The 25,023-nt window shown below is 39.8% G+C and overlaps 1 protein-coding gene across 1 annotated transcript in view; it reads right to left on the bottom strand.

The window, feature by feature from the left end:
* Positions 1 to 23,995, bottom strand: part of ncmap (non-compact myelin associated protein) — a 40,618-nt gene extending 16,623 nt beyond the window's left edge. Inside the window, exons 1-3 of the mRNA XM_062041511.1 lie at positions 23,980 to 23,995; positions 21,121 to 21,184; positions 11,411 to 11,522 (exon numbers count right to left, since the gene is read on the bottom strand). The gene's annotated coding sequence lies outside the window, so the exon portion shown is untranslated. The remainder of the gene's footprint in view (positions 1 to 11,410; positions 11,523 to 21,120; positions 21,185 to 23,979) is intronic.
* Positions 23,996 to 25,023: the final 1,028 nt, after the last annotated feature.

Below are 25,023 nucleotides of genomic sequence, written 5' to 3'. Positions count from 1 at the left end.
AACGGAGACCCCCGGACTGTTGAACAACTTAAGCTGTACATCAAGCAAGAATGGGAAAGAATTCCACCTGAGAAGCTTAAAAAATGTGTCTCCTCAGTTCCCAAACGTTTACTGAGTGTTGTTAAAAGGAAAGGCCATGTAAAACAGTGGTGAACATGCCCTTTCCCAACTACTTTGGCACGTGTTGCAGCCATGAAATTCAATGTTAACTATTATTTGCAACAAAAAAAAAGAGTTTATCGAGTTTGAACATCAAATATCTTGTCTTTGTAGTGCATTCAACTGAATATGGGTTGAAAAGGATTTGCAAATCGTTGTATTCCGTTTATATTTACATCTAACACAATTTCCCAACTCATATGGAAACAGGGTTTGTACATTATTTATTCATTTGTGGGACAAGACAAGGAAAAAAAAAAAAATAAATAAAATACAATAAATAATATTGTAAATTAAAAATAATATATAGTAAATAATATTACATTATTTTGAACATGAAAATATTCATTTATTTTTAAATCAAATAAATAAATACAAATCAGGTAATCTTTTTCAATGATATCAAATTATATTAAACAGTAAAAAAAAAAGAGCGTTGCCGGTTTCCAGGTGCTTTTTTTTTTTTTTTTTTTGAAACACAAAAACTCACACAATATTAAGCGGCAAGCTACACTGCAGTCATGATAAACAAACCAGTTGGAGTGAGCAGAAACACACCTGCACACAAACATCCTCTTGTTGAGTTTTTTTTTTCTTGCGCACATATTAGATGTGCTGACATCTGCCCACGTTATGCATTCCTACTAAGCCATTTACCATAAAAAGGGGTTTTACATAAGGTTTCCTTTAATGCAACAGCTGCAGGTCAAGTAAAATGTCACCACTTGCATTAAAAAAAAAAAACATGACATCATCACACAGCTAGCTCCAGGTCCATGCAGAACTACACAGAAGTTTTGTCGACTTTTGCGAGTTTTATTCCTGCGACGTTCAAGAGTAAATACAGAATGACAATCTGTTTTTTATTATCTCTGCACATTAGCACCAGCATAAATCATACAGGCTGCTTGCACAGGTGACAACCTCCGATAAAAATGTGTTTGATTATTGCACATTTGACGGATGAGCGTCTCTTTAAAAAATATGTATCTTGCTCCCAGCTGGCTTTCTTTTGATGAGATCAAATAGTGGTATTGTTGCAACTATAGGACGGCCCTTCTTTTTTGGAAGAAAATACATTCATATATAATGTTTTTTTTAATCATTTTACTATTCATATTTGTCATTGATCACTAATTTCTTAAATTATCTTTGAATCACAACTCCTCTGTTAATTACTAATATGCTAACAAGGCTTAAGACAAGTGTGTGTGAGTGACAGGACGAAAAGCTCGGGGAGGAGTTTTAACCAGAGTCGCGATTGGTCAAAAGGCACTAACGCAGTGCTTCTCAAATATTTTATGCTACGCCCCCCCAGGAAGAAGAAATGATTTTGCACCCCCCCCCCCCCCCCCCACACTTTTTAATCGTCAGTTTATGAGCTGGAGTATGTTTATAACAATGTAGAGACATATTGTTTAGGTTTATTTTGTCAGGAAAACTGCAATTGTCATTGGTAGCAAAGTTGGCGTCTCTCGTTTAGTTGGCCGTACTCTCCTTATACACGACGCTGGTTTTAACTTCAAGACCCCAAATACGCTGTAAGATGCTGTCTTTTTCACACTTGACTGTCTTTTATTCAGGTCATGCATTAGCATTCTTATATGGATCTTAAATTTCACACACAGCAGGGGATTAATAGCATATTTAAAGTACCAATGATTGTCACACACACACACAGTAGGTGTGGTGAGATTATACTCTGCATTTGACCCATCACCCTCACCCCCTGGGAGGTGAGGGGAGCAGTGAGCAGCAGCGGTGGCCACGCCCAGGAATATTTTTTTGATGATTTTATTGTGTTTACATTACATTGTCATCTCTAGCCTATACAAATGACCCCAGTGTCATAAATATAAATATAAATAATTCAAATGATGAATTGTACAGTATACATTAATTAGTTTAATATATATAATAAGGATATAATTGTCGTGATCTTGCAGCTCTGCTGCCACCTGTCTTCTTTTTGTTGCAGTGCCTGGTTTCTGGGTCACAGGGCGGAACCACCTGCATGAACACCCGATAATCAAGCTCCCCAGTCTATTCACTCGGCGCCAGTAGATTTCCTGACGATTCACCCTTTCAGTCGTGTTCGTCGCCTCTGCTTTGGCTCCGCTTACGCTTCTCGTTTCCTGTGGCTCTGCCCTGCATCTGTTTCCTCTCCACACCTTTTGTGTGCATTCTTAGTTATTTTCACTCACTCCTTTATGAGTGCGCTTTTTGTTATTGTTCTTATAATGTTTTTCTCTGCGTTGGTGTCCTACTCCGGCTAAGCTAAACGTGACAATAATATCATTAACCTACATATTAATTAATTTAATGAAAATTATGTATATATATATATTAGGGCTGTGAATCTTTGGGTGTCCCACGATTCGATTCAATATCGATTCTTGGGGTCACGATACTATTCAAAATCCATTTTTTTTCAATTCAACACAATTCTCTATTCATTCAATACATAGGATTTCAGCAGGATCTACCCCAGTCTGCTGACATGCAAGCAGAGTAGTAGATTTTTGTAAAAAGCTCTTGTAAGTGTAAAGGACAATGTTTTATCAACTGATTGCAATAATGTAAATTTGTTTTAACTATTAAATGAACCAAAAATATGACTTATTTTATCTTTGTGAAAATATTGGACACAGTGTGTTGTCAAGCTTATGAGATGCGATGCAAGTGTAAGCCACTGTGACACTATTGTTCTTTTTTTAAATTTTTTATAAATGTCTAATGATAATGTCAATGAGGGATTTTTAATCACTGCTATGTTGAAATTGTAACTAATATTGATACTGTTGTTGATAATATTCATTTTTGTTTCACTACTTTTGGTTTGTTCTGTGTCGTGTTTGTGTCTCCTCTCAATTGCTCTGTTTATTGCAGTGTTGCTGGGTCGGGTTTGGTTTTGGAATTGGATTGCATTGTTATGGTATTGCTATGTATTGTTTTGTTGGATTGATTAATTTAAAAAAAAAAAATTATTATTATTTTTTTTAAATTTTAAATTAAAAAATTAAATAGATTTTTTAAAGATGAGAATTGATTCTGAATCGCACAACGTGAGAATCGCGATTTGAATTTGAATCGATTTTTTCCCACACCCCTAATATATATATATATATATATATATATATATATATATATATATATATATATATATATATATATATATATATATATATATATATATATATATATATATATATATATAAACAAAATAGCCACCCTTTGCTTTGATTACTGTTTTGCACACTCTTGGCATTCTCTCGATGAGCTTCAAGCACACCTGTGAAGTGAAAACCATTTCAGGTGACTACCTCTTGAAATTTCATGGAGAGAATGCCAAGAGTGTGCAAAAAAGTAGTCCGAGCAATGGGTGGCTATTTTGAAGAAACTAAAATATACAGCATGTGTTCAGTTATTTCACCTTTTTTTGTTAAGTACATAACTCCACATGTGGTCATTCATAGTTTTGATGCCTTCAGTGACAATCTACAATGTAAATAGTCATGAAAATAAAGAAAACGCATTGAATGAGGAGAAGGTGTGTCCAAACTTTTGGCCTGTACTGTATATGGATACAAAATTTATATAGCTGACATTATTTTTTGAACGTGAGGATTACTACCCCTCATCATTTAAGTGAAATTGTGTGTGGAACCAATTATTTCGGATACATTTCCACAATATGCTATCGTTTGTTTGTTTGTTCCTTTTGGACATGCCTACATCACACAAACTGAAAAGGAGTAGATAGAAGTAGAACCAATTAAACCCAACCCCTTCTCCTGAACTACTCCAGATAACTAATTCACATCCTATTCTTGACACTTGCAGTTCCATCATAATAACAATAACTGTGTGACCTATAGAGGATGTCACTGCGTTTGATATATCACGAGATTGTATTTGCGTACACGTCAACTTTAGAGGAACAAATCCGGCCATCCATTTGCTCTTCCTCATCAGTCTGTTCCTCGTCACTGAGACAACAATCTGTACGTCGTTCCACAAATCATCAGCTATATGTCCTTCCACCTTCGACAAACAAGACATTTAATGGCCGGCCTGCAATTAGCACGGACAGGAGCCAATCCAAAAAAAGCAGAACAGGAAGTAATCCATATAAATCACCCGGACACTTAAAACCAACACACAGTGCTGTGGAAGTCAATTCCAGCCCGAGGCCTTTGTCGCACAGAAGCGTGTAAGTCCAGGGGTGTCAAACTCATTTTAGCTCAGGGGCAACATGGAGGAAAATCTACTCCAAAGTGGGTCGGACTGGTAAAATCATGGCATGATAACTTCAAAATAAAGACAACTTCAGATTGTTTTGTTCAGTTAAAAATAGAACAAGCACAATCTGAAAATATACAAAACATACACACTTATATGTTGCGGTTACTAGTATTCTATCTTCATTTGTCATTGTTTATACTTTATAAATAAATGATGTGATCATGTTCATAGGTGGAATTGAGTCTGGCAAAGTTTTAAAATGCTCCCATTGGTGTTAATTTTCAATCTCGTAGAGGATGGAATAATAATAATAGGTTAATAATAGGAGGTTATTAATGTAATTACATTAATAACCTCCTGCAATTTGATGTATTATTATGGGTAAATTTTCCTCAACTGATGTACGAACATCATGCCTGTTTATTCTGTACATACAGTCGCGGTCAAAAGTTTACATACACTTGTGAAAGACATAATGTCATGGCTGTCTTGAGTTTCCAATACTTTCTACAACTCTTGTTTTTTTGTGATAGAGTCATTGGAGCACATACTTGTTGGTCACAAAAAACATTCATGAAGTTTGGTTCTTTTATGAATTTATTATGGGTCTACTGAAAATGTGACCAAATCTGCTGGGTCAAAAGTATACATACAGTAATGTTAATATTTGGTTGCATGTCCCTTGGCAAGTTTTACTGCAATAAGGCACTTTTGGTAGCCATCCACAAGCTTCTGGCAAGGTTATGGTTGAATTTTTGACCACTCCTCTTGACAAAATTGGTGCGGATCAGCTAAATTTGTTGGTTTTCTGACATGGACTTGTTTCTTCTGCATTGTCCACAAGTTTAAGTCAGGACTTTGGGAAGGCCATTCTAAAACCTTAATTCTAGCCTGATTTAGCCATTCCTTTACCACTTTTGACATGTGTTTGGGGTCATTGTCCTGTTGGAACACCCAACTGCGCCCAAGACCCAACCTCCGGGCTGATGATTTTAGGTTGTCCTGAAGAATTTGGAGTTAATCCTCCTTTTTCATTGTCCCATTTAAAGCACCAGTTCCATTGGCAGCAAAACAGGCACAGAGCATAATACTACCACCACAATGCTTGACGGTAGGTTTGGTGTTCCTGGGATTAAAGGCCTTACCTTTTCTCCTCCAAACATATTGCTGGGTATTGTGGCCGAACAGCTAAATCTTTGTTTCATCTGACCACAGAACTTTCCTCCAGAAGGTCTTATCTTTGTCCATGTGATGTCAGATGAAACAAAAATTAAGAAAAATGTGTTATAATGCACACACAACAATTTATTCCTAAACAAATAATTTTTCCATTATTTTTTTCAAGTACAAAGTACATGGTTCAAATCAAATTCAAGCTTGATTAAAAAACTTTTAAAAAATTGGAACAATGAGGGCGCGGCTTAAAATTAATCTCTGCTTCGGGCCCTTTTTTTTCCTAGTGTGAGAATGTTAGTAGGAAATAGAAAAACAAATGACTGCTACAGTATGTCCAAACCAGGTTATTTTCCAGCTACAAGAGTAAGAGTAATCATCTTTTACACTCGCAAACCCTGACATGAAAAATAAAAATATCAAATGTTGCAAAAACAACGTAGTGTCATAATTTTTAAAGTCTCCTTCACACAATTGGCGCAGGCTGCAATGGTCACAACATTTATTCATTTGGCGGACATTTATCCATGAAAGTATGGAGAAGCTGCTCACGGAGATATTGTAAAATCCACTCTCACTCTGAAGGTAAAACATCATTATTACATTATTTCATAAAAAAATACTGCAGTTTTTAGTAGTACATTGTACTGAATTGTTTTTTATACGATAGTTCTTATCTAAAAGTTTGTTTTTCTTTTAAAAAGGCATGTTACAATGTTATAATTTAATGGTTGTTTTGCAATACAAGTTTTTCGCTGTTAGGGCTGCGTCACAGAAATAATAAACACGTATCGTGAGGTACTACTGTATTTAAATCTACTGTTTTTACAGTATGTGAAGTCTTCAACGTTTTCCAGGCCAAGGACACCTGAACTGATGGGGCGGGCACCCCCCTACTTAAATATCTTGAATAAAATTGTGTTTTAAATTAAACTAATCCTAAAGTTACCTTGTTGTTGTGCAATACCAAGATATTCAAAGAATACAGTAGAGCGCCGCTAAGCTATCTTGAATGCTAAGATTATTATAACAATACAGTATATTTGTTTATTCATGTTTTTATTATAAACCTGCAAGGTACAGTGAGCAGGGTGGCCATGTCACTTTCCAGCTACAAGAGTAAGAGTAATCATCTTTTACACACGCAAACCCTGACATGAAAACTAAAAATATCAAATGTTGCAAAAACATTAACAGAGTGTCATCATTTTTAAGTCTCTTTCACACAGAGATCCTTTGACAATTGGCGCAGGCTGCACAGTCACAACATTTATTCATTTGGCGGACATTTATCCATGAAAATATGGAGAAGCTGCTCATGGAGATATCGTAAAAGTCCACTCTCCAAGGTTAAACAATATTAGTACATTATTTCATAAAACTACTGTAGTTTTTAGTACTACATTGTACTGTATTGTTTTTTATACAATAGTTCTTATCTAAAAGTTTGTTTTTCTTTTAAAAAGGCATGTTACAATGTTATAATTTAATGGCATTTCAACGGGCGACGTTTTGCAATACGCCCTGATCGACACACCGTTTAAGACCTCTGATTTAAATAATCTTTTTTCACCTCTTGCATTGGGATTTATCGCGCACATGAAGAATTTATAGCCTGGATTGAAGTAAATCATTGACCTCTGATACAAACTCATCTGTCATCTTGGAAAATGTACTGTGCACCGTGGAATCAGGCTGCTGATAATATAGTGGTTTCACATTGGTTGGACTCAGTGCCTGTGAATGTGAGTCTACTTGGTCCTTATGTCCCTTTAAGGCTGACTAGAAAGCATCCAGGGTGTCGTCTGCATTAGCCCAATGGGCGGAAATACTACATGTTTTTAAAAAGGACAACATTTTGGCGTGGGAACAAACCAATGTAGCAAAGTCAGCATACACTGCAAGGATTCTGGGTCTATGTTTAGATTTTTGGGGGGCTTTTAAGTGACTTATTTTCAGCATTTAGTGCAGAAGACAGAATCTAAAAAGGGCTTCAAATAGCATCACCATCAAAGCTAAGGTAGAGCATTATGTTTCTGATTCGCCTCTTTTTACACTTGTTAAGAATATTAACAAGGGAGACACAACTTGAGGTTTGTTCACACTTGCAAACGGACCAGAGTGTGTTATTGTTTTTATTTATAAAGTTAAAGTACCAATGATTGTCACACACACACTAGGTGTGGTGAAATTTGTCCTCTGCATTTGACCCATCCCCTTGTTCACCCTCTGGGAGGTGAGGGGAGCAGTGGGCAGCAGCGGTGCCGCGCCCAGGAATCATTTTTGGTGATTTAACCCCCAATTGCAACCCTTGATGCTGAGTGCCAAGCAGGGAGGTAATGGGTCCCATTTTTATAGTCTTTGGTATGACTCGGCCAGGGTTTGAACTCACAACCTACCGATCTCAGGGCGGACACTCTAACCACTAGGCCACTGATTATAGCAGCGGTTCGCTTCTTTTTACGCGTCGTGACAGTTAAGAATTTTAACTAGCAAGACCTGTTAACATTTTCCCGTGAAAATGGGTAAAAAATGAGGGATTTTTTTTAATTTACAATATTTACAAATTAAAAATTAATAATGAATAAATGCCACTAGCCACTGAGCTATCTACTCTGATACAGTCGTTCCTTAACCTCTTAAGGCCCAAGCTGTTTGTTTATATGCTTTTTTTTATTTCTCTTTGCTATTTGGGCTTATTGGACCCTAATTAGAATAAAAACTAAAAATCATCTTTTAATATGATGCACTTAGTCCATAAGTGCACAAACGTGTACTTCATGTGTAGTGACATGCACATTTTTATTTTTACACTTTTTTTTCAAAATTCCATTGTATGTTATACTCTTCTGACACCACCAAATAGCAGTATAAGTGTCCATATGTCAGCATAAGACCCCAATTTAGTAGTGTACACAATTTTGGAAATAAGAGCTAAAAGGTGCTGTCCACGCATGTGGCCACTAAGCCTTTAGAGGTTAATTATTGCTGTTAATTTGTTTGCTGTCCATTGTTCTCTCACCACTGGAATCGTTCCCTCAGCTTTCAAAACAACAGCCTTAACACCAATTCTATAAAAAAAAAAAAACAGGCTCAGATCCAAATAATTTCTATTTCAAATCTACCATTCATTTAAAAAATCCTTGAAAAAAAACAGTCTCCTTCCAGCTTCACTCCCACCTGCTGTCAAATAACCTGAACAATTCCAGTCTGGTTTCCGCGTCCTGCACAGCACTGAAACAGCACTCTAAAAATCACAAACGATCTCCCCCTGGCAGCTCATTCTGGTGTTCTCACTATCCTCATCCTTTTAGATCTCACTGTAGCCTTTGATACCATTTCACACACTGACCTCCTCAATACACTTCCCTGTCACAAACACACCTCTTCCCTATATTAGATCATACACTATATTGCCAAAAGTATTTGGCCACCAATCCAAATAATGCGAATCAGGTGCCCTAAAATCAAACACTTAGGCATGGAGACTGTTTCTACAAACATTTGTGCAAAAATGGGCCGCTCTCAGTGATTTCCAGCGTGGAACTGTCATAGGATGCCACCTGTGCAACAAATCCAGTCTTGAAATTTCCTTACTCCTAAATATTCCAAAGTCAACTTTATTTCACCTTTTTTTGTTAAAGGCCTACTGAAACCCACTACTACCGACCACGCAGTCTGATAGTTTATATATCAATGATGAAATCTTAACATTGCAACACATGCCAATACGGCCGGGTTAGATTAGTAAAGTGCAATTTTGAATTTCCCGCGAAATATTCTGCTGAAAACGTCTCGGTATGATGACGTTTGCGCGTGACGTCACGGATTGTAGCGGACATATTGGGACAGCATTGTGGCCAGCTATGAATTCGTCTGTTTTCATCGCAAAATTCCCCAGTATTCTGGACATCTGTGTTGGTGAACCTTTTGCAATTTGTTTAATGAACAACAAAGACAGCAAAGAAGAAAGCTGCAGGTGGGATCGGTGTATTAGCGGCTGGCTGCAGCAACACAACCAGGAGGACTTTGAGTTGGATAGCAGACACGCTACCGTGAGTACGCAGCTTTGGCTTCCAAACATTTGATCGCTTGCCCGTACGTGCGGGCCGCTATGTGCATGTCACGTACGTAACTTTGGGGAAATATATGTGCTGTATGAACTTTACGGAGGTGAACGGTACTTTGGGCTGTGGGATTGAGTGTGTTGTTCGGGTGTTTGATTTGTATTGGTGGGTTATATGGACGCGAGGGGGGAGGTGTTTGTTATGCGGATTCATTTGTGGCATATTAAATATAAGCCTGGTTGTGTTGTGGCTAATAGAGTATATATATGTCTTGTGTTTATTTACTGTTTTAGTCATTCCCAGCTGAATATCAGGTCCCACCCGCCTCTCACAGCATCTCCCCTATCTGAACCGCTTCCACTGCCCTCTAGTCCTTCACTCTCACTTTCCTCATCCACAAATCTTTCATCCTCACTCAAATTAATGGGGTAATCGTCACTTTCTCGGTCCGAATCGCTCTCGCTGCTGGTGGCCATCATTGCAAACAATGTGCAGATGTGAGGCGCTCCACAACCTGTGACGTCACGCTACTTCCGGTACAGGCAAGGCTTTTTTATCAGCGACCAAAAGTTGCGAACTTTATCGTTGATGTTCTCTACTAAATCCTTTCAGCAAAAATATGGCAATATCGCGAAATGATCAAGTATGACACATAGAATGGATCTGCTATCCCCGTTTAAATAGGAAAATTTCATTTCAGTAGGCCTTTAAGTACATAACTCCACATGTGTTCATTCATAGTTTTGATGCCTTCTGTGACAATCTACAATGTAAATAGTCATGAAAATAAAGAAAACACTTTGAATGAGAAGGTGCATCCAAAATGTTGGCCTGTACTGTATATCTACAGCTAATATGTGTAAACACATTTATTTCTTCTAAAAATTGGTGGACGCGGTTTAGATACCGGTGCGCTGTATAGCCCGGAAAACACGGTAGGAATATTTTTTTTAATTTTTTTTACAAACAGAACTAAAAGGACAGTAATGGTTTTGTTTTTGTCACTTTCAGGGTCAATGACAAGCAGGTGATACGCACACCTGTAATTTGCAGCGCTCGCAAATTTCTGCACCTCTGCCCACGTTGACATAGGGATAAAGAAATAATGGCACATTTTTCTATGGAGTAAAACATGATATAATTCATTACTATGCACCTCTAGCACTTGCTAAATATATCAATCAATCAATCAATCAAAGTTTACTTATATAGCCCTAAATCCCGAGTGTCTCAAAGGGCTGCACAAGCCACAACGACATCCTCGGCTCAGATCCCACATCAGGGCAAGGAAAAACTCAACCCAATGGGATGACAATGAGAAACCTTGGAGGGTACCGCAGATGTGGGAACCCCCCCCTTGGCAACCGGTGCAATGGACGTCGAGTGGATCTAGCATAATATCGTGAGACTCCAGTCCATAGTGGATCTAACATAACATCACACATACCTTGACATGAATTGTCAATACCTACACATGGATCATAATAAAGCCTTGCACAAGTTCCAATAACAGCTGGCCATAAGTCAACAATGTCAGACACCTGTTGGCTCGGTACGTTGTGACCATGAGCTTGTACATAAAAGTGGTTTGGTACACTTCCCCAAGTTTGCAACGCGTCCATTTATTGTGCCCATGTTGCCAAACTATCATCTGACGCCTGGCCTTGCAGATACAATAACAATCCTTCCGAAGGAATGTTATGTCTTTTGTCCCAGCCAGGCGCACATAAAGCACAATAGGAAACAATAAGAAGTATGAGACTCACCACTAAAAGCTCCACTCTGATTTCAGCCCAGGTTAGAGTCCTCCAGGTGATGATGTCAGCCCCGCCCCTGCCCCCCCTCACTTGACCGAGGGGGGCATAGTCCGGCGTCTGTCTGGTGTCTCGCAGAGGGACAAAGAAAAGAGTGTAAAAGAGGGAGATGCTGCCGCTCTTGCTTATATGCGAGGAGTGTGAGGAGGACAGGGGAGGCAAGGGAAAGAAGGAGGTTTTTACGTGCCGCACTCCTGGACTGGCAGAAAGTAATAATGTCAGGCAGCTGGTTTTTCAGGTCCTCCCTCACGCCCGCGGCCAGTAAGGTGTGCCAAAAAGCCGCCATGTTTGTGCAGTCTTATCACGGTCCCACACATCATGCAAATGTAAACTAGCTATATTAGAAGTGCATTAATACTTTTTTTTTTTCAGATGGTTGCTTTCAATAACAATTTAAAGGATGTGGAAGACTACTTAGATTTTTTTTTTTACAGATATATAATTGTTATTTGGTATAGAGCAGGGGTGTCCAAAGTGCGGCCCGCAGCTAATTGTTTACCGGCCCGCCACACATTCTGGAAATGCTATTGCAAAAATTAAAAAAACATTTAAAAAAGTGGAATGAGGTGAAATCTAACTAGAAAAAGTTGCAATGTTGACACAAAGCTACCATGCAGGCTTTTTTCTTCTTCTTTTGTCTATCTTTCTTTTTTCTTTTTTTGCCATTGCTCCAAAAAAAAAAAAAAAATCAATGTTATAATGAATTATTGACCTATTCAAGGCTCCAATTATTTCAAATATTTCACTTTAAAATGTTTTATGTGGGAAATATTGCATATATTGTGTGGTTGCCATACAAAAACATCAACATTTTATTTGACAAAAGAGCATAAAACAAACAAAATAATAGTTCAAACGTAAAATCGACAGATATATCTGAAGTTGAGCTCATAACTTAAGTGTTGAAAGTTTTAAAAAAAAAAAACTAATAAAAATGTATCACTTTCTGAGTGGGGCACCTTTTGGATCCCAAATATATTTAATGGGATTTTATTTATCTTTTCACTGTGATTACTCAAAAATAATAATGAATTAAAATCAATGGTGTCCTGCATTATTGATATTTTTAAGGCTCTAATTACTTCACATCAAACATTGCTTTCGGAATGTTTTGGGCAGTGGGGGAAATACTGCATATTTCAGTTTTATTATAAAAAACTAAGTTGTCTTTGACAGAAAAGGCATAAAACCTTTTTGTTTTTTTAAACTTTATATCAACCTGAAGTTGATATACTGTACAGATTTACTGTAAGCGTTCTATAAAAAAAATAAAAATAATTTGACTTGTTTTTAACATTTTAATGACTTAGACCCTTCATGGTCCCCGGGAGCCCTAAAGGTAAAAAACAAACAAAATCCATATATTTTGTTATGGTTTGAAAATTAAAAATATCAAAATGGCCCCCGCATGCTTTAATTTTTCCGTGTGCGGCCCTCAGTGGAAAAAGTTTGGACACCCCTGGTATAGAGCAAGGGTGTCCAAAGTGCGGCCTGGGGGCCAGGTGGCCCACAGTTATTTCTTTTTAAAATACTATTCCAAAAAAAACATAAAGATTGGCTTTAAAAAGTAAACAGATGTAATGTAACGAGAAGATTTTGCAATATTGACTATAACAACAAAAATCGGCCATGCAGGCAGTTCTTTTTCTTAAAACTGTCATTGCTCAAAAACGTTTTGATTGATTGATTGAAACTTTTATTAGTAGATTGCACAGTACAGTACATATTCTGTACAATTGACCACTAAATGGTAACACCCGAATAAGTTTTTCAACTTGTTTAAGTCGGGGTCCACATCAATCAATTCATGGTATAATCGACAGATAAAGTTAAAGTACCGCTGATAGTCACACACACACTAGGTGTGCTTTTGATTGATTGATTGAAACTTGTATTAGTAGATTACACAGTACAGTAAATATCACGTACAATTGACCACTAAATGGTAACACCCGAAAAAGTTTTTCAACTTGTTTAAGTCGGGGTCCACGTAAATCAATTCATGGTGAAATTACTCTCTGCGTTTGACCCCTTCTTCCACCCTATGGGAGGTGAGGGGAGCAGTGAGCAGCAACGGGGCCCCCAATCCCAACCCTTGATGCTGCGTGCCAAGCAGGGAGGTAACGGGTCCCATTTTTATAGTCTTTGGTATGACTCGGCCGGGGTTTGAACTCACGACCTACCGATCTCAGGGCGGACAGTCTAACCACAAGGCCACTGAAGCTGATCTAGAGATTGAAGCATTGAAAGTAAAAATAATATATATTGATAGATAACTTATTAATAACACTTTTATGAGTGGTGCATGGCCTTTTCGATCCTCGAGACCTTCAGTCTGATTTTTTTTTAAACAATAAAAATTGTAAAATAAGAAGATAATAATGATTTAAAAGCAATGTTGTGAATTATTTACCAATTTCAGGTTCCAATAACTTCACATTAAATATTACATTTTGGAAAATGTTTTGGGGAAAATATTGCATATTTTGTGTTTTTGCCATTAAAAAAAGGGTTTTCTTTGGGGGGAAAAGGGCATACAACATAAAAAAATATAAAAAATACAACTTTATGGAACCTGATAGATCGGAAGTTGATCTATATATATTTAAGTGTTGAAAGTGAAAACAATATTAATATATGACTTAATTTTAACACTCATCGGGACCTTTGAGATTCACAAACACTGAGGGGAGCCCTATAGGTTTTAAAAATGAAAACTATCCCAAAGGCCTCCACATGCTTTCATTTTTCAGTGTGCAGCCCTCAGTGGAAACATTTTTGGATACCCCTGATATAAAGGCTGAACATTTATTTATATATATATATATATATATATATATATATATATATATATATATATATATATATATATATATATATATATATATATATATATATATGTTATCATTTTAAGGCAAAGTGTTGTTATTAGTTATTAGTATCAACAGTTTAGCATTATTTTTCTTTACACTGTACCTTTTTGCGTTAGTTTCACCATATATGCTATTTTTTGTTAAATTGTATGTATCACCATGGGACACCTATACGCATAATTGTAATATCCGCAAGTTGTGCCATCTTTCTATTTCTTCTTTTCATTCCATATTCCTATACTGTTTTTTCAGATGATGATATTGCATTGAAGATGCTATTTTGATATGTATATTGTGTATATTTGGTTTGTTGTGTTGAAAATAAAGTTAGTTATTTCATAATAGGATTCTTACTATGACATATTAAAATGTCTCAGAAGCCAAAACAAATAATTCATGTTGGTTATGGTTAGGGATGTCCGATAATGGCTTTTTGCCGATATCCGATATTCCGATATTGTCCAACTCTTAATTATCCATCCATCCATCCATCCATCTTCAACCGCTTATCCGGAATCGGGTCGCGGGGACAACAGCTCCAGCAAAGACCCCCAGACTTCCCTCTCCAGAGCAACATTTGCGACTTCCTCCTGGGGAATCCCGAAGCGTTCCCAGGCCAGAGAGGAGATGTAATCCCCCCATCTGGTCCTTGGCCTGCCGGGGGGCCTCCTCCCAGTGGGACGTGCAACGAGGACCTCCCTAGGGAGACGCTCGTGAGGCATCCGCACGAGATGCCCGAACCACCTAAGCTGGCTCCTTTCCAAGCGAAGGAGCAGCGGCTCTACTCCGAGTCTCTCTCGGGTGACTGCACTTCTCACCCTATCTCTAAGGGAGATGCCAGCCACCCTTCTGAGGAAACTCATTTCGGCCGCTTGTATCCGCGATCTTATTCTTTCGGTCATTACCCACACTTCATGACCATAGGTGAGAGTAGGAATGTAGATAGCTCGGTAGACCGAGACCTTTGCCTTCTGGCTCAGCTCCCGTTTCGTCACAACAGTGCGGCAGAGAGACTGCAATACTGCCCCAGCTGCTCCGATTCTCCGGCTGATTTCCTTCTCCATCTTTCCCTCACTCGTGAACAAGACCCCGAGATACTTAAACTCCTCCACCCGGGACAGAGTCCTGTCCCCTACCCGGACTGTACAAACCATCGGTTTCCTGCTGAGAACCATGGCCTCAGATTTGGAGATGCTGATCCTCATTCCAGCCGCTGAACACTCGGCTGCGAACCGATCCAGTGAGAGCTGAAGGTCACGAACCGAAGGTGCCATCAGGACCACATCATCTGCAAACAGCAGTGACGCAACCTTTAGCCCCCCGAGACGTATACCCTCTCCGCCATGGCCACGACTCCGCCTAGAAATCCTGTCCATGAAAATCACAAACAGGATAGGTGACAGAGCGCAGCCCTGGCGGAGACCAACCCCCACTGGAAACGGATCCGACTTACATCCAAGCACCCGGACACAACTCTCGCTTTGGTTGTACAGAGATTGGATGGCCCTTAGCAGGGTTCCCCTCACTCCGTACTCCCTCAGCACCTCCCACAAGATCTCCCGAGGGACGCGGTCATACGCCTTCTCCAAATCCACAAAACACATGTAGACTGGATAGGCATACTCCCAGGCCCTCTCCAGGATTCCCGCAAGCGTAAAGAGTTGGTCAGTTGTTCCACGACCAGGACGGAATCCACATTGCTCCTCTTGAATCTGAGGTTCGACTATCGGCCGGACCCTCCTTTCCAGTACCTTGGCGTAAACTTTCCCAGGGAGGCTGAGTAGTGTGATACCCCTGTAATTAGCACACACCCTCTGGTCCCCCTTTTTGAAAAGGGGAACCACCACCCCAGTCTGCCACTCCCTCGGCACTGTCCCAGACTTCCACGCAATGTTGAAAAGGCGTATCAACCAAGACAGCCCATCAACACCCAGAACCTTCAGCATTTCTGGACGGATCTCGTCAACCCCCGGAGCTTTGCCACTCTGGAGTTGTCTAACTACCTCAGTGACTTCACCCCGAGAGATCGACGTCGATCCCCCATCATCCTCAGGCCCTGCTCCTATCAGGGAGGGTGTGTCTGATGTATTTGGGTTCAGGAGTTCCTCAAAGTGCTCTTTCCAATGCCCTACGACTTCCTCACTTGAAGTCAGCAAAGTCCCATCCTTGCCGTACACAGCTTGGATGGTTCCCTGCTTCCCCCTCCTGAGGTGCCGTATGGTCTTCCAGAACAGCTTTGGTGCCGCCCGATAGTCCTTCTCCATGGATTCCCCGAACTGCTCCCACACCCTCTGCTTAGCCTCGTCCACAGCCACGGCCGCTGCCCTTCGGGCCCGTCGGTACCTTGAAACTGCCTCCGGAGTCCCCTGGGATAACATACCCCGGTAGGACTCCTTCTTCAGTCGGACGGCTTCCCTGACCACCACTGTCCACCAGGGTGTTCGAGGGTTACCGCCCCTTGAGGCACCTAAGACCTTCTGGCCACAGCTCGCAGCTGCAGCTTTAGCAATAGAGGCTTTGAACATTGCCCATTCCTGTTCAATGTCCCCAACCTCCACAGGGATGGCAGAGAAGTCCCGCCGGAGGTGGGAGTTGAAGTCCTTCCGGACAGAGGACTCCTCCAAACGTTCCCAGTTCACCCTCACTACACGCTTGGGTTTGCCAGGTCTGTCCAGAGGTTTCCCCCGCCATCTAACCCAACTCACCACCAGATGGTGATCAGTTGACAGTTCAGCCCCTCTCTTCACCCGAGTGTCCAAAACATACGGCCTCAGATCAGCTGATACGATTACAAAATCGATCATTGATCTTTGGCCTAGGGTGCTCTGGTACCAGGTACACCTATGAGCATCCTTATGCTTGAACATGGTGTTTGTTATCGCAAGTCCGTGACTAGCACAGAAGTCCAATAACAATCCACCACTCAGGTTCAGATCAGGGAGACCGTTCCTCCCAATCACGCCAGTCCAAGTATCACTGTCATTGCCCACGTGCGCGTTGAAGTCCCCCAGCAAGACTATGGAATCCCCTGCCGGCGCCCCATACAGGACCCCATGCAAGGTATCCAAGAAGGTTGAATACTCTGAACTCCTGTTTGGTGCGTATGCACAAACAACAGTCAGAGTTTTCCCCCCTCCAACCCTAAGGCGAAGGGAGGCGACCCTCTTGTCCACTGGGGTGAACTCCAACGTACAGGCACTCAGCCGGGGACTCGTGAGTATCCCCACACCCGCCTGTGCCCTCACGCCCTGAGCAACTCCAGAAGTGAACAAGGTCCATCCCTTGTCCAGGAGTGTGGTTTCAGAGCCCTTGCTATGCGTAGAGGTAAGCCCCACCAGATCCAACCGGTAGCGCTCCACCTCTCGCACCAGCTCAGGCTCCTTCCCCACCAGCGTAGAGACGTTCCACGTCCCGAAAGTCAGCCTCTGCTGCCCCGAATTGGTCCGTCTGGAGCCTCCACTTTCACTGCCATCCACTTGGCAGCGCACCCGACCCCACTGGTTCCGACCGCGGGTGGTGGGCCCACGTGGCAGAGAAGATGGTGTGTCCACGTAGCTTCTTCGGGCTGTGCCCGGCCGGGCTCCGTGGCAAGCCCGGCCACCAGGCGCTCGCTGACGAGCCCTACCTCCGGGCCTAGCTCCGGAGGAGGGCCCCGGGCTTCCTCCGGGCCGGGTAACGCATCCTCTTTTAGTGTAGTTCATGGGGGGTATCGTAACCCTGATGGGGGGGGGCATTTGGGTACTACACCTTGCCCAAGGGTGACCCGGAACTATGTAAGGCAGGGGCGTTCAACTCCCTGAGGCTTAATACAAGCCCACATACCTTAATTACCGATACTGATATCAACTGATATCAACCGATACCGATATCAACCGATACCGATATATACAGTCGTGGAATTAACACATTAGTATGCCTAATTTGGACAACCAGGTATGGTGAAGATAAGGTCCTTTTTTAAAAAAAATAATAAAATAAAATAAGATAAATAAATAAAAAACATTTTCATAAATAAAAATGAAAGTAAAACAATATAAAAACATTTACATAGAAACTAGTAATTAATGAAAATTAGTCAAATTAACTGTTAAAGGTTAGTACTATTAGTGGAGCAGCAGCACGCACAATCATGTGTGCTTACGGACTGTATCCCTTGCAGACTGTATTGATATATATTGATATATAATGTAGGAACCAGAAATATTAATAACAGAAGGAAACAACCCTTTTGTGTGAATGAGTGTGAATGGGAGAGGGAGGTTTTTTTGGGTTAGTGTACTAATTGTAAGTGTATCTTGTATTTTTTATGTTGATTTAATAAAAATAAAAAAAATAAAAAATTTAAAAAACGATACCGATAATAAAAAAAAACGATACAGATAATTTCCGATATTACATTTTTAAAGCATATCTCTAGTTATGGTTATAGTATTTATTTCTAGCATGCACTTACCTCACCTCAAACATTTCAATACTTGACTTAGGTCTGATCAATATGTCTTTGCTGTTTTCATGACATATTTCAACTGTTATACGTTCTAAAACATTATCAATAGCAAATTACGTGGGTTTTTCCCAACACTTTGGAGTTCAGGTCCTGCATTTACGCACACCACTACTCCGTCACTCTTGTTGTTTCTGTTGATGTCATTTAGTTCCTACAGTGTATCCAGAAAGTATTCACAACACTTCATTTTTTACACATTTTGTTATGTTACAGTCTTGTTCCAAAATGGAATACACTCATTTTGCCCTCAAAATTCTATACACAATACCCAATAATAACAATGTGAAAAATTATTTTTTAATGCAAATTTATTAAACATAAAAACATTTAAAATTCAAATGTCCATAAGTATTCACAGCTCAATATTTTTGATACTTTGATACTTTGTTGATGCACTTTTGGCAGCAATTACAGCCTCAATCTTTTTGAATACGATGCCACAAGCTTGGCACACCTATCTTTGAGCAGTTTCACCCATTCCTCTTTGCCGAGTGCACAGCCGTTTTCAGATCTCTCCAAAGATGTTCAATCGGATTCAAGCCTGGGCCTACTTTTGAGCTTCATGGCAAAGGCCCTAAATGTGATGTGAAGTGAAGTGAATTATATTTATATAATGCTTTTCTCTAGTGACTCAAAGCGCACTTACATAGTGAAACCCAATATCTAAGTGACATTTAAACCAGGGTGGGTGGCACTGGGAGCAGGTGGGTAAAGTGTCTTGCCCAAGGACAAAACGGCAGTGACTAGGATGGCGGAAGCGGGGATCGAACCTGGAACCCTCAAGTTGCTGGCACGACCACTCTACCAGCCGAGCTATACCGTCCCTTATACTTATGTACATGTGATTTCTTAGTTTTTTATTTTATAAAAAAAATTGCAGAACATTCTAAAAAAAATTGTATTCCATTTTGGAATAATGCTGTGACATAACAAAATGTGGAAAAAGTGAAGCGATGTGAATGCTTTCCGGATGCACTGTATCCTTCCAGATCAAAATCTATTGCTTTTTAGCAACGATCCATGTTTCTGATATAGGGATGACTTTGAAGGGTTTGTTGAATTGTTACTTAGAAGCTTCTGCTGTTGAAATCAATAATTTAATGTTTGTTAATGGATTTAAAGGGGAACTGAATTTTTGGGGGGAATTTTACCTGTAATTCACAATCATTATGAGAGACAAGAAGACATATGTTTTTTTTAAATGCATTCTAACTCGTAAATAAAAGTCAGCTTACCATAGAGTCAATGGGATATCCATAAAGCTCTCTAAATAACCATCCAGAGAGTGCCAACAATACTCCATTTACATTTTGTGGCTTGAATTTTAACCAAAAATTAGTGTTAGTGATATTGTTATTATAAGTTCTAACGCAGACAAACTATTTTTAGTGGCGTAATGTCACAGAGAGCTATAGTTTGTAGGGGTGTGGGATACAATCGATTCGAATTCGAATCACGATTCTCACGTTGTGCGATTCAGAATCGATTCTCATTTTTAAAAAATATTTTTTTAATTTTATTTAATTAATTAATTGTTATTATTTTTTAAATTAATCAATCCAACAAAACAATACACAGCAATACCATAACAATGCAATCCCATTCCAAAACCAAACCCGACTCAGCAACACTCAGAACTGCAATAAACAGAGCAATTGAGAGGAGACACAAACACGACACAGAACAAACCAAAAGTAGTGAAACAAAAATGAATATTATCAACAACAGTGTCAATATTAGTTACAATTTCAACATAGCAGTGATTAAAGATCCCTCATTGACATTATCATTAGACATTTATAAAAATAAAAATAAAAGAACAGTAGTGTCACAGTGGCTTACACTTGCATCGCATCTCATAAGCCTGACAACACACTGTGTCCAATAATTTCACAAAGATAAAATAAGTCATATTTTTGGTTCATTTAATAGTTAAAACAAATTTACATTATTGCAATCAGTTGATAAAATATTGTCCTTTACAATTATAAAAGCTTTTTACAAAAATCTACTACTCTGCTTGCATGTCAGCAGACTGGGGTAGATCCTGCTGAAATCCTATGTATTGAATGAATAGAGAATCGTTTTAAATCGGGAAAATATCGTTTTTGAATCGAGAATCGCGTTGAATAGAAAAAAAATCGATTTTGAATCGAATCGTGACCCCAAGAATCGATATTGAATCGAATCGTGGGACACCCAAAGATTCGCAGCCCTGATAGTTTGTGTAGCTATATCGACCTCATAAACTGGTGAGCTAGAACATAAATAATACCTCTCACCTGGATCGCAGAAGGACAAGGACATAATCCAAAATGTTGGTCAATGTTGGCATCCAATTTAGACCTGGAAAAGGCAATAAAGACACAGAAAGATGTATGGTTCCATCCTCCTTTTTTCTTAGCAAGGATTATAACTAAACAAGAATATATCAACATCCTAACAGTCGGCATCCTAGTGACAGCAGGCATTGTACAGTAAGTGATGTTTTTTTTGTTTGTTGACTCTCATGAAGTTTACAGTGAGGAATAATCAGTGATGTTGTGGGATGAAAACGCAAACGTAGTGATACGTTTGTGGATTTAATTTGCGCCGCGTATGTTTTAAATGATCAAAATATGTAAATATTACATGTTGTTATAAATGTGCCTGTTACTACATAACATATTTACTTACAGAGTGTATATAAAACATTAATGGAGGTGTTTTTTAAGCGCTTTATAGGCAGAATAAATAACTAATGTAGGCTATCTTTTGATCAAATGTATTTACTAGTTAGAAAGCAACAAAAAAAAAATGTATGTGTGCTTGTCTTACACTGCAAAAAGTCAGTGTTCAAAAACAAAACAAAAAAATACAAAAATTAGGGGTATTTTATTTGAACTAAGCAAAATTATCTGCCAATAGCACAAGAAAATTTGGCTTGTCAAGACTTTCCAAAACAAGTAAAATTAGCTAACCTCAATGAACCCATAAATACTTTAAAATAAGTATATTCTCACTAATAACAACTGTGCTATTATATGAGTACGTATGTTCCATTGTTTCATTGAAAATAAAAGTACATTTGGCTGTCATCTGTTTTAATTATGAGACACAATTGTGTCAAAGTCATGATTTTTTTTTTTACATGCTTGAAATAAGAAACTATTACTTTAAAAAAGTAGTTTTATACTTGTGAGTGTTGATGACACAGCTTTGCAACAGTTGATATTCTAGTTTCAAGCATGTTTTACTCAATATAGGTCATAAAATCTCAGCAACAAGCTGTAATATCTTACTGAGGATCATTTAATAATAATAATAATAATAATAATAATAATACCTGGAATTTATATAGCGCTTTTCTAAGTACCCAAAGTCGCTTTACATGTTAAAAACCCATCATTCATTCACACCTGGTTAGGACCAAAACCCTTAAAACAAGTAAAACACTCTAACATAAAACCTCCTTAGTGAGAAGAATTATCTTATCAGACAGAAAATAAGTAAATATCACCCTTATTTGAGATATTTAATCTTACTTAGATTTCAGTTTTTGCAGTGTACATAAGGAGATAGGCAAAATTCCAAAAAAAGTGCAGTTCCCCTTTTATGTTGCGATTGTTCATCCGTATAATAAAAAACAAATATTCCTGATCCTGAGATGGCACGGACTACTTCTATTCCTAAGCGTTCAGGTGTTTCCAAGGACAGTGTTTTCCTGAATTTGTCCACCAACGTCTCAGGAAACAATACAGGGCGATAAAATGTGGCCAAATGCAGGACATGTAGCCAAGCAAGTCCAAATAATGGTTGTTCGGCCTTGGGGGAGGTCAGACTTTGCTTTCTTAGAGTGTTATCATGTTTGTTAAAAATTAACACCTGATCAAAGGGTGTAAGGTAAAGTTGTGTTGGGGACTATGAGCTCCGTTTATGATGCGCTGGGTGACACTTGTGTTGTTTGCAGTCCTGCTATAGAGTAGTCTCAGTATTGTCGCCAGTGTAACACACACTGCACTTGTGGTCGGGTCTCAGAACTGTGCTCTCCAGTTACCATCCGGGGGCGACCACAAAGCCAGGTAGTGTGGCTTTGTGAGAAAGTGTAACTGAACTAAAGACACATTCTTCTGATACACTGCACCCCCCGTCCGGCTGACAGCATAATAGCATTCCCAGGTGTTCTCACCTCCACGTGTACATCAGAGAACATGCTAAAGGTGGAGGTCAGGTTTCACATATTGAAGACTATTATGTTGGAAAGATGTGCATTATGTGTTATGGCCAGCAGGGGGAAACAATGTGCAGGCAGAGCAGCTGTTGTCTGCTAAAAATGGGAGGACCCATTTAGATATCCATCCATCCATCCATCCATTTCCTACCGCTTGTCCCTTTTGGGGTCGAGGGGGGTGCTGGAGCCTATCCCAGCTGCATTCGGGCGGTAGGCGGGGTACACCCTGGACAAGTCGCCAACTCATCACAGGGCCAACGCTAAGGCCAATTTAGTGTTGCCAATCAACCTATCCCCAAGTGCATGTCTTTGGAGCTGAGAGGAAGCCGGAGTACCCAGAGGTAACCCATATCCATCCGTCCATTTTCTACCGCTTGTCATTTTTGGGGTTGCGGGGGGTGCTGGAGCCTATCTCAGCTGTATTCGGGCAGAAGGCGAGGTACACCCTGGACAAGTCGCCACCTCATCGCAGGGCCAACACAGATAGACAGACAACATTCACACTCACATTCCCACACTAGGGCCAATTTAGTGTTGCCAATCAACCTATCCCCAGGTGCATGTTTGTGGCGGTTGGAGGAAGCCGGAGTACCTGGAGGGAACCTACGCAGTCACGGGGAGAACATGCAAACTCCATACAGAAAGATCCCGAGCCCAGGATTGAACTCAGGACTACTCAGGACCTTTGTATTGTGAGGCACATGCACTAACCCCTGTGCCACTATGTTAATTATCGAAGATCAACTCTACCAGCACAGAGCCAGTGAAGCTTGGCGACAACAACCTGGTAGAAGTGGAGACCTTCACGTATCTAGGCAGTGTGGTGAATCAACAGGGAGGAACGGACACGGACGTGAAACCCCGCATTGGAAAGGCAAGGACATCCTTCATCTGGAGATCCCACCTCATCACAACGCGCACCAAGATTCACCTGTTCAACTCGAACATGGAATCTGTCCTGCTGTACGGATCTGAAACATGGCGATCAACAAAAAAAAAAAACACCACCAAGAGAGTACAGACGTTCATCAATTCCTGTCTGAGAAGGATCCTCAACATCCACTGGCCGGAAACCATCAGCAAGACAGATCTCTGGCAGAGAACAAACCATGCACCAGTGGAGGAAGATATCAGGAGGAGAAGATGGGGTTGGATCGGCCACACCCTGTGGAAATCAACATCTAACATTACCCCCGGGGCCAGGCCCTGACCTGGAATCCCTAGGGCAGTGGTTCTCAACCTTTTTTCAGTGATGTACCCCCTGTGAACATTTTTTTTAATTTGAGTACCCCCTAATCGGAGCAAAGCATTTTTGGTTGAAAAAAAGAGATAAAGAAGTAAAATACAGCACTATGTCATCAGTTTCTGATTTATTAAATTGTATAACAGTGCAAAATATTGCTCATTTGTTGTGGTCTTTCTTGAACTATTTGGAAAAAAAGATATAAAAATAACTAAAAACTTGTTGAAAAATAAACAAGTGATTCAATTATAAATAAAGATGTCTACACATAGAAGTAATCATTAACTTAAAGTGCCCTCTTTGGTGATTGTAATAGAGATCCATCTGGATTCATGAACTTAATTCTAAACATTTCTTCACAAAAAAATAAATCTTTAACATCAATATTTATGGAACAGGTCCACAAAAAATCAACACTGAATATTGCATTGTTGCATTTCTTTTCACTGTTCTTTTTGACAGACATTTTTAAAAAATCTCACGTACCCCTTGGCATACCTTCAAGTACCCCCAGGGGTACGCGTACCCCCATTTGAGAACCACTGCCCTAGGGGGATAGAAAGCCAGGAAGACCAAGGAACACGTGGAGAAGGGACCAGGATCTTGATGACCAGCAGACCGGTCACAAGTGGATGGAGCCAGAAAGGATGGCCCAGGACAGAGGACGATGGCAGGCAGTTGTTGATGGCTTATGCCCCACCAAGGTCTCAGAAGAAGATTTTTGACACCATT

Source organism: Entelurus aequoreus, linkage group LG03 (assembly GCF_033978785.1).
Source record: "Entelurus aequoreus isolate RoL-2023_Sb linkage group LG03, RoL_Eaeq_v1.1, whole genome shotgun sequence".
In the NCBI taxonomy this organism is placed as follows: Eukaryota; Metazoa; Chordata; class Actinopteri; order Syngnathiformes; family Syngnathidae; genus Entelurus; species Entelurus aequoreus.
Note: the sequence above shows the minus strand (reverse complement) of the source record. Positions and strands in the feature narration are given on the sequence as shown.